The sequence below is a fragment of the Oncorhynchus gorbuscha genome, unplaced genomic scaffold (assembly GCF_021184085.1).
Source record: "Oncorhynchus gorbuscha isolate QuinsamMale2020 ecotype Even-year unplaced genomic scaffold, OgorEven_v1.0 Un_scaffold_687, whole genome shotgun sequence".
NCBI classification, from domain to species: Eukaryota; Metazoa; Chordata; class Actinopteri; order Salmoniformes; family Salmonidae; genus Oncorhynchus; species Oncorhynchus gorbuscha.
In genome coordinates this window covers 303,141-314,239 of record NW_025745763.1, presented here as the reverse complement: position 1 = coordinate 314,239, position 11,099 = coordinate 303,141, and positions in this window count along the sequence as shown.

The following is an 11,099-nucleotide window of genomic DNA, read 5'->3' as shown; positions in this document are numbered from 1 at the left end:
ACCTCTCTCTACCTCCCTCTCTACCTACAGTTGAAGTCAGAAATACATACACTTAGGTTGGAGTCATTAAAACTCATTTTTCAACCACTCCACAAATGTCTTGTTAACAAACTATAGTTTCGAAGTCGGTTAGGACATCTACTATGTACATGACACAAGTAAGTTTTTTAAAAATTATTTCACTTATAATTCACTGTATCACAACTCCAGTGGGTCAGAAGTTTACATTCACTAAGTTGACTGTGCCTTTAAACAGCTTGGAACATTCCAGAAAATTAAGTAATATCTTTAGAAGCTTCTGATAGGCTAATTTACATAATTTGAGTCAATTGGAGGTGTACCTGTGGATGTATTTCAAGGCCTACCTTCAAACTTACTGTCTCTTTGCTTGACATCATGGGAAAATCCAAATAAATCAGCCAAGACCTCAGATAAAAAAATGTAGACCTCCACAAGTCTGGTTCATCCTTGGGAGCAATTTCCAAACGCCTGAAGGTACCACGTTCATCTATACACACAATAGTAAGCAAGTATAAACACCTTGGGATGACACAGCCGTCAGGCTCAGGAAGGAGATGAGCCTTCTGTCTCCTCTAGAAGTGCAAATCAATCTCAGCAGCTCACCCTGCACTAACACAGAACAACAGCAAAGGACCTTGTGAAGATGCTGGAGGAAACAGGTACAAAAGTATCTATATCCACAGTAAAACGAGTCCTATATCGACATAACCTGAAAGGCCTCTCAGCAAGGAAGAAGCCACTGCTCCAAAACCGCCATATAAAAGCTAGACTACGGGTTGGTCTAGGTGAGAGGGGATGTAGCTGGGTCTGGCTGGGGGAGAGAGCCTGGGGTTGGTCTAGGTGAGAGGGGATGTAGCTGGGGTCAGGCAGGGGGAGAGAGCCTGGGGTTGGTCTAGGTGAGAGGGGATGTGGCTGGGTCAGGCTGGGGAGAGAGCCTGGGGTTGGTCTAGGTGAGAGGGGATGTGGCTGGGTCAGGCTGGGAGAGAGCCTGGGGTTGGTCTAGGTGAGAGGGGATGTGGATGGGTCAGGCTGGGGGAGAGAGCCTGGGGTTGGTCTAGGTGAGAGGGGCTGGGTCAGGCTGGGGGAGAGAGCCTGGGGTTGGTCTAGGTGAGAGGGGCTGGGTCAGGCTGGGGAGAGAGCCTGGGGTTGGTCTAGGTGAGAGGGGATGTGGCTGGGTCAGGCTGGTGGAGAGATTCTGGGGTTGGTCTAGGTGAGAGGGGATGTAGCTGGGTTAGGCTGGGGAGAGAGCCTGGGGTTGGTCTAGGTGAGAGGGGATGTGGCTGGGTTAGGTTAACATACTGACTGGGAGGAGTTGGGCTGGGTCAGGCTTGAATGGGACTGGTGATGGGTAATGGAGTCCTGCTGCAGCCTCCTCTCTACCTCGATCTCTACCTCTCTCTCTCTCTCTCTCTCTCTCTCTCTCTCTCTCTCTCTCTCTCTCTCTCTCTCTCTCTCTCTACCTCTCTCTCTCTCTCACTCTCTCTACCTCCCTCTCTCTCTCTCTCTCTCTCTCTCTCTCTCTCTCTCTACCTCCCTCTCCCTCTGTACCCCCTCTCCTCCCTCTCTACCTCCCTCTCTACCTCCCCTCTCCACCTCTCTCTACCTCCCTCTCTACCTCTCTCTCTTTACCTCCCTCTCCCTCTCTTTACCTCCCTCTCCCTCTATCTCCCTCTCTACCTCTCCCTCTCTACCTCTCCCTCTCTACCTCTCCCTCTCTACCTCTCTCTCTACCTCCCTCTCTACCTCTCTCTCTACCTCCCTCTCCCTCTGTATCACCCTCTCTACCTCCCTCTCTACCTCTCTCTACCTCCCTCTCTCTCTCTTTACCTCCCTCTTTCTCTCTTTACCTCCCTCTCCCTCTATCTCCCTCTCTACCTCTCTCTCTACCTCCCCTCTATCTCTCTCTCTACCTCCCTCTATCTCCTTCTCTACCTCTCTCTCTACCTCCCTCTCTACCTCCCTCTCTACCTCCCTCTCTACCTCTCCTCTCTACCTCCCTCTCCCTCTATCTCCCTCTCTACCTCTCCCTCTACCTCCCTCTCTACCTCCCTCTACCTCCCTCTCTACCTCCCTCTATCTCCTTCTCTACCTCTCTCTCTACCTCCCTCTCTACCTCTCTCTACCTCCCTCTCTATCTCCCTCTCTACCTCTCTCTCTACCTCTCTCTCCCTCCCTCTCTACCTCCCTCTCTACCTCGCTCTCTCTCTCCTTCTCTACCTCCCTCTACCTCTCTCTATCTCCTTCTCTACCTCCCTCTACCTCTCTCTCTACCTCCCTCTCTACCTCTCTCTACCTCCCTCTCTATCTCCCTCTCTACCTCTCTCTCTACCTCCCTCTCTACCTCTCTCTCTCTACCTCCCTCTCTATCTCCCTCTCCACCTCCCTCTCTACCTCTCTCTACCTCCCTCTCTACCTACAGTTGAAGTCAGAAATACATACACTTAGGTTGGAGTCATTAAAACTCATTTTTCAACCACTCCACAAATGTCTTGTTAACAAACTATAGTTTCGGCAAGTCGGTTAGGACATCTACTATGTACATGACACAAGTAAGTTTTTTTAAATTATTTCACTTATAATTCACTGTATCACAACTCCAGTGGGTCAGAAGTTTACATTCACTAAGTTGACTGTGCCTTTAAACAGCTTGGAACATTCCAGAAAATTAAGTAATATCTTTAGAAGCTTCTGATAGGCTAATTTACATAATTTGAGTCAATTGGAGGTGTACCTGTGGATGTATTTCAAGGCCTACCTTCAAACTTACTGTCTCTTTGCTTGACATCATGGGAAAATCCAAATAAATCAGCCAAGACCTCAGATAAAAAAATGTAGACCTCCACAAGTCTGGTTCATCCTTGGGAGCAATTTCCAAACGCCTGAAGGTACCACGTTCATCTATACACACAATAGTAAGCAAGTATAAACACCTTGGGATGACACAGCCGTCATACCGCTCAGGAAGGAGATGCGTTCTGTCTCCTCGAGAAGTGCAAATCAATCTCAGCAGCTCACCCTGCACTAACACAGAACAACAGCAAAGGACCTTGTGAAGATGCTGGAGGAAACAGGTACAAAAGTATCTATATCCACAGTAAAACGAGTCCTATATCGACATAACCTGAAAGGCCTCTCAGCAAGGAAGAAGCCACTGCTCCAAAACCGCCATATAAAAGCTAGACTACGGTTTTGCAACTGCACATGGAGACAAAGATGGTACGTTTTGGAGAAATATCCTCTGGTCTGATGAAACAAAAATAGAACTGTTTGGCCATAATGACCATCGTTATGTTTGGAGGAAAAAGGGGAGGCCTGCAAGCCAAAGAACACCATCCCAACCGTGAAGCACGGAGGTGGCAGCGCTTTGCTGCAGGAGGGACTGGTTGTCATGTTCTGACCATCGTTATGTTTGGAGGAAAAGGGAGAGGCTTGCAAGCCAAAGAACACCATCCCAACCGTGAAGCACGGAGGTGGCAGCGCTTTGCTGCAGGAGGGACTGGTTGTCACGTTCTGACCATCGTTATGTTTGGAAGAAAAAGGGGGAGGCCTGCAAGCCAAAGAACACCATCCCAACCGTGAAGCACGGGGGTGGCAGCACTTTGCTGCAGGAGGGACTCGTTGTCATGTTCTGACCATCGTTATGTTTGGAGGAAAAAGGGGGAGGCCTGCAAGCCAAAGAACACCATCCCAACCGTGAAGCACGGGGGTGGCAGCACTTTGCTGCAGGAGGTTGTCATGTTCTGACCATCGTTCTTGTGTGTTTTCCTTGTTTTAGTGTTGGTCAGGACGTGAGCTGGGTGGGCATTCTATGTTGTGTGTCTGGTTTGTCTATTTCTATGTTTGGCCTGATATGGTTCTCAATCAGAGGCAGGTGTTAGTCATTGTCTCTGATTGGGAACCATATTTAGGTAGCCTGTTTTGTGTTGGGTTTTGTGGGTGATTGTTCCTGTCTTTGTCTTTGTGGCACCAGATAGGACTGTTTTGTTTTTTTCACGTTTCTTGTTTTGTAGATTGTTGTATTTTCATCTTTATTAGTAAAGATGTACAAAACTAACCACGCTGCATTTTGGTCCGCCTCTCTTTCCCCAGAAGAAAACCGTTACACTGGTGCACTTCACAAAATAGACGGCATCATGACGAAAGAAAATGATGTGGATATATTGAAGCAACATCAGTCAGGAAGTTAAAGCTTGGTCGTCAAATGGGTCTTCCAAATGGACAATTTTTATTTTATTTTACCTTTATTTAACCAGGCAAGTCAAAGAACAAATTCTTATTTTCAATGACGGCCTGGGAACAGTGGGTTAACTGCCTGTTCAGGGGCAGAACAACAGATTTGTACCTTGTCAGCTCGGGGTTTAACTCACAACCTTCCGGTTACTAGTCCAACGCTCTAACCACTAGGCTACCCTGCCTACTTCCTTCCGGTTACTAGTCCAACGCTCTAACCACTAGGCTACCCTGCCGCGACAATGACCCCAAGCATACGTCCAAAGTTGTGGTAAAATGGCTTAAGGAAACAAAGTGAAGGTATTGGAGTGGCCATTACAAAGCCCTGACCTCAATCCTATAGAACATTTGTGGGCAGAACTGAAAAAGCGTTGGCGAGCAAGGAGACCTACAAACCTGACTCAGTTACACCAGCTCTGTCAGGAGGAATGGGACAAACCTGACTCAGTTACACCAGCTCTGTCAGGAGGAATGGGACAAACCTCACTCAGTTACACCAGCTCTGTCAGGAGGAATGGGACAAACCTGACTCAGTTACACCAGCTCTGTCAGGAGGTCTACAAACCTGACTCAGTTACACCAGCTCTGTCAGGAGGAATGGGCCAAACCTGACTCAGTTACACCAGCTCTGTCAGGAGGAATGGGACAAACCTGACTCAGTTACACCAGCTCTGTCAGGAGGAATGGGCCAAACCTGACTCAGTTACACCAGCTCTGTCAGGAGGAATGGGCCAAACCTGACTCAGTTACACCAGCTCTGTCAGGAGGAATGGGCCAAACCTGACTCAGTTACACCAGCTCTGTCAGGAGGAATGGGCCAAACCTGACTCAGTTACACCAGCTCTGTCAGGAGGAATGGGACAAACCTGACTCAGTTACACCAGCTCTGTCAGGAGGAATGGGACAAACCTGACTCAGTTACACCAGCTCTGTCAGGAGACCTACAAACCTGACTCAGTTACACCAGCTCTGTCAGGAGGAATGGGCCAAACCTGACTCAGTTACACCAGCTCTGTCAGGAGGAATGGGACAAACCTGACTCAGTTACACCAGCTCTGTCAGGAGGAATGGGACAAACCTGACTCAGTTACACCAGCTCTGTCAGGAGGAATGGGACAAACCTGACTCAGTTACACCAGCTCTGTCAGGAGACCTACAAACCTGACTCAGTTACACCAGCTCTGTCAGGAGACCTACAAACCTGACTCAGTTACACCAGCTCTGTCAGGAGACCTACAAACCTGACTCAGTTACCCAGCTCTGTCAGGAGACCTACAAACCTGACTCAGTTACCCAGCTCTGTCAGGAGGTCTACAAACCTGACTCAGTTACACCAGCTCTGTCAGGAGGAATGGGACAAACCTGACTCAGTTACACCAGCTCTGTCAGGAGGAATGGCCACCCAACCTGACTCAGTTACACCAGCTCTGTCAGGAGGAATGGGACAAACCTGACTCAGTTACACCAGCTCTGTCAGGAGACCTACAAACCTGACTCAGTTACACCAGCTCTGTCAGGAGACCTACAAACCTGACTCAGTTAACCAGCTCTGTCAGGAGGTCTACAAACCTGACTCAGTTACACCAGCTCTGTCAGGAGGAATGGGACAAACCTGACTCAGTTATACCAGCTCTGTCAGAGAAATGGCTCAACCTGACTCAGTTACACCAGCTCTGTCAGGAGGAATGGGACAAACCTGACTCAGTTACACCAGCTCTGTCAGGAGGAATGGGACAAACCTGACTCAGTTACACCAGCTCTGTCAGGAGAATGGGACAAACCTGACTCAGTTACACCAGCTCTGTCAGGAGGAATGGGACAAACCTGACTCAGTTACACCAGCTCTGTCAGGAGGAATGGGACAAACCTGACTCAGTTACACCAGCTCTGTCAGGAGGAATGGGACAAACCTGACTCAGTTACACCAGCTCTGTCAGGAGGAATGGGACAAAATTCACCCAACTTATTGTGGAAGGATACCCGAAACGTTTGACCCAAGTTAAACACTTACACAATGTTTTGGAACATTGCCTGTATGTAAACTTCTGACCCACTGGGAATGTGATGAAAGAAATAAAAGCTGAAATAAATCATTCTCTACTATTATTCTGACATTTCACATTCTTAAAATAAAGTGGTGATCCTATCTGACCTAAAACAGGGCATTTTTACTAAGATTAAATGTCAGGAATTGTGTAAAACTGAGTTCAAATGTATTTGGCCAAGGTGTATGTAAACTTGACTTCCCCCTCTGTATCCTCCCTCCTCCTCTCACCACCTCTCTCTTCTTGCTCTCCCTCTGGCCTCCTCTCACCTCCCTCTCTTTGTCTCTTTGCTCTCGCCCTCTGGCTTCTCTCTCTCTCTCTCTCTCTCTCTCTCTCTCTCTCTCTCTCTCTCTCTCTCTCTCTCTCTCTCTCTCTCTCTCCTCTCTCTCTCCTCCCTCCCTCTCTGGCAGCCTCTCTCTCTCTCTCTCTCTCTCCCTCCTCCCTCTCTGGCATCCTCTCTCTCTCCCTTTCTCCTTCCTCCTCTCCCTCCCTCCCTCTCTGGCAGCCTCTCTCTCTCTCTCTCCCTCCCTCCCTCTCTGGCAGCCTCTCTCTCTCCTCCCTCCCTCTCTGGCAGCCTCTCTCTCTCCCTCCCTCCCTCCCTCTCTGGCAGCCTCTCTCTCTCCCTCCCTCTCTCTCTGGCAGCCTCTCTCTCTCTCCTCCCTCCCTCCCTCTGGCAGCCTCTCTCTCTCTCTCTCTCTCTCTGGCAGCTCTCCTCTCCCTCCCTCCCTCTCTGGCAGCCTCTCTCTCTCTGTCCCTCCCTCCCTCTCTGGCAGCCTCTCTCTCTCTCTCCCTCTCTCTCTGGCAGCCTCTCTCTCTCCCTCTCCTCTCACTCCTCCCTCTCTGGCAGCCTCTCTCCCTCTCGCTCTCAGCCTCTCTCTCTGGCAGCCTCTCTCTCTCCCTCCCTCCCTCTCTGGCAGCCTCTTCTCCCTCCTTCTGGCAGCCTCTCTCTCTCTCCCTCCCTCCCTCTCTGGCAGCCTCTCTCTCTCCCTCCCTCTCTCTCTGGCAGCCTCTCTCCTCCCTCCCTCTCTCTCTGGCAGCCTCTCTCTCTCTCCCTCCCTCCCTCTCTGTCAGCCTCTCTCTCTCCCTTCCTCCCTCTCTGGCAGCCTCTCTCTCTCCCTTCCTCCCTCTCTGGCAGCCTCTCTCTCCCCTCCCTCTCTCTCTGGCAGCCTCCTCTCCCTCCCTCTCTCTCTGGCAGCCTCTCTCTCTCTCCCTCACTCTGGCAGCCTCTCTCTCTCTCTCTCTCCCTCCTCTCTCTGGCAGCCTCTCTCTCTCCCTCCCTCCCTCTCTGGCAGCCTCTCTCTCTCCCTTTCTCCCTCTCTGGCAGCCTCTCTCTCTCCCTTCCTCCCTCTCTGGCAGCCTCTCTCTCTCCCTCCCTCTCTCTCTGGCAGCCTCTCTCTCTCCCTCCCTCTCTCTCTGGCAGCCTCTCTCTCTCTCCTCACTCCCTCTCTGGCAGCCTCTCTCTCTCTCCTCTCTCTCTCTCTCTGGCAGCCTCTCTCTCTCCCTCCCTCCCTCTCTGGCAGCCTCTCTCTCTCCCTTTCTCCCTCTCTGGCAGCCTCTCTCTCTCCCTTCCTCCCTCTCTGGCAGCCTCTATCTCTCCCTCTCTCTCTCTGGCAGCCTCTCTCTCTCCCTCCCTCTCTGGCAGCCTCTCTCTCTCTCTCTCCTCTCCCTCTCTGGCAGCCTCTCTCTCTCCCTTTCTCCCTCTCTGGCAGCCTCTCTCTCTCTCTCCCTCCCTCTCTGGTATTATCTCTCTCTCCCTTTCTCCCTCCCTCTCTCTCTGGCAGCCTCTCTCTCTCTCTCTCTCCCTCCCTCCCTCTCTGGCAGCCTCTCTCTCTCCCTTTCTCCCTCTCTGGCAGCCTCTCTCTCTCTCTCCCTCCCTCTCTGGTATTATCTCTCTCTCCCTTTCTCCCTCCCTCTCTCTCTGGCAGCCTCTCTCTCTCTCTCTCTCCCTCCCTCCCTCTCTGGCAGCCTCTCTCTCTCTCTCTCTCCCTCCCTCTCTCTCTGGCAGCCTCTCTCTCTCTCTCTCCCTCACTCCCTCTCTGGCAGCCTCTCTCTCTCCCTCCCTCTCTCTCTGGCAGCCTCTCTCTCTCCCTCCCTCTCTCTCTCCCTCCCTCCCTCTCTGGCAGCCTCTCTCTCTCCCTCCCTCCCTCTCTCTCTCCTTTTCCCTGCCTCTTTCTGTCTCTGTCATTGGAACATACTGCTGGACAGTCACAGACCCACAACTCAGTAATAACACACACAGGTAGAGACTGAGTTATAGAAAACATAGTCATGTTTATTCACCACACAGATGGACGGACGGACAGACAGACAGACAGACAGATGGGCTGTGAGTCCTGATCTGTTGGCGAGGGTAGAGTCAAAGGGATAGCATCTGTAAGCTCTGCTCTGGGGTCAGTTCTCAGTGTGTTTAACAGAACACTGTACTGTGATGGAGCAGGCTGGAGGTCAGGACAGCACCGGAGATTTACCCAATCAACTAAACATCCAGAAGTACAGAGTAAAAGACAGACAGAACACAGTACAGGCAGTCAGTTTACACCAGCCATCTAATAGGTCGCTAACAGAACTCCTACCATCCAACAGACTCTTCACTAGAACTCATGGTTTGTCACGTTGACTTCAGTCCTACATGGGATGGGGGGGGGCTCGGGGTCACGTATCCCTTAGCTGTCAAATGTGCTATGTTTGGCACATTCTCCTCATTAAATAGCTGGGAACTCTAAAGAAGAAGAAAACAACATTCCTTGTCCAGGAAATGCATTGGATTCAGCACTGGAGGTTGTATGTGTCTCTAAACACCAAGTGGTTAGAAGCAGCCAGTGTGACATTGGGTTGGCATGGTAACAGCAGGGCACTCCAATGTCCTCCAAACCAACAGAAACCATGTGACAGAATATCCAATGGGTTCTAGAATCTACTACAGCGTCAACACTGGATGTAGGAGATCCTCTGTGTGTGGGTACAGTTTCAGACCTGTCCAGGTGTATCGTGGGTATTAAAGTGTATCGGTGGGTATTAAAGTGTATCAGGGGGTATTAAAGTGTATCAGTGGGTATTAAAGTGTATTAAAGTGTATCGGTGGATATTAAAGTGTATCAGTGGGTATTAAAGTGTATCAGTGTATCGGTGGATATTAAAGTGTATTAAAGTGGGTATTAAAGTGTATGGGTGGGTATTAAAGTGTATCGGTGGATATTAAAGTGTATTAAAGTGTGGGGATATTAAAGTGTATCAGTGGGTATTAAAGTGTATCGGTGGGTATTAAAGTGTATTAAAGTGTATCGGTGGATATTAAAGTGTATCAGTGGGTATTAAAGTGTATCAGTGGGTATTAAAGTGTATCGGTGGGTATTAAAGTGTATCGTGGGTATTAAAGTGTATTAAAGTGTATTAAATATTAAAGTGTATTAAAGTGTATCGGTGGGTATTAAAGTGTATCAGTGGGTATTAAAGTGTATCGTGGATATTAAAGTGTATTAAAGTGTATCGGTGGATATTAAAGTGTATCAGTGGGTATTAAAGTGTATCAGTGGGTATTAAAGTGTATTAAAGTGGATATTAAAGTGTATTAAAGTGTATCAGTGGATATTAAAGTGTATTAAAGTGTATCGTGGATATTAAAGTGGGTATTAAAGTGTATTAAAAAGTGTATTAAAGTGTATTAAAGTGTATCGTGGATATTAAAGTGTATTAAAGTGTATCGTGGATATTAAAGTGTATCAGTGGGTATTAAAGTGTATTGGTGGGTATTAAAGAGTATCGTGGATATTAAAGTGTATTAAAGTGTATCGGTGGATATTAAAGTGTATCGGTGGGTATTAAAGTGTATTAAAGTGTATCAGTGGATATTAAAGTGTATCAGTGGATATTAAAGTGTATCGGTGGATATTAAAGTGTATCAGTGGGTATTAAAGTGTATTAAAGTGTATCAGTGGATATTAAAGTGTATCAGTGGATATTAAAGTGTATCAGTGGATATTAAAGTGTATCGGTGGATATTAAAGTGTATCGGTGGGTATTAAAGTGTATCAGTGGATATTAAAGTGTATTAAAGTGTATTAAAGTGTATTATATTAAAGTGTATCGGTGGATATTAAAGTGTATCAGTGGATATTAAAGTGTATTAAAGTGTATCGTGGATATTAAAGTGTATCAGTGGATATTAAAGTGTATCGGTGGATATTAAAGTGTATCAGTGGGTATTAAAGTTATTAAAGTGTATCAGTGGGTATTAAAGTGTATCAGTGGGTATTAAAGTGTATCAGTGGGTATTAAAGTGTACTCAAGTGTATTAAAGTGTATGCTGGATATTAAAGTGTTTAAAGTGTATCGGTGGATATTAAAGTATCTGGTATTAAAGTGTATTAAAGTGTATTAAAGTGTATCGGTGGATATTAAAGTTATCAGTGGGTATTAAAGTGTCTCGGTGGATAGTAAAGTGTATCAGTGGGTATGACCTGTGTATTAAAGTGTATCCCAGTGGGTATTAAATGTATCAGTGGGTATTAAAGTGTATTAAAGTGTATCCTGGGTATTAAAGAGTATCGGTGGATATGTAAAGTGTATTAAAGTGATGACTCGGTGGATATTAAAGTCCACCTGGATATTAAAGTATCGCTCCAGTTTCATTGGTGGGCCCTAAAGTGTATTAAAGTGTCCCAGGACTAAAGTGACATGATTAAAGTGACTCCTTGCTGTCCCCAGTCCACCTGGCCATGCTGTATGCTCCAGTTTCAACTGTTCTGCCTGGATATTAAAGTTCAACCATGCTGGTATTTAAGAAAAGTTTCGGTGGATATTAAA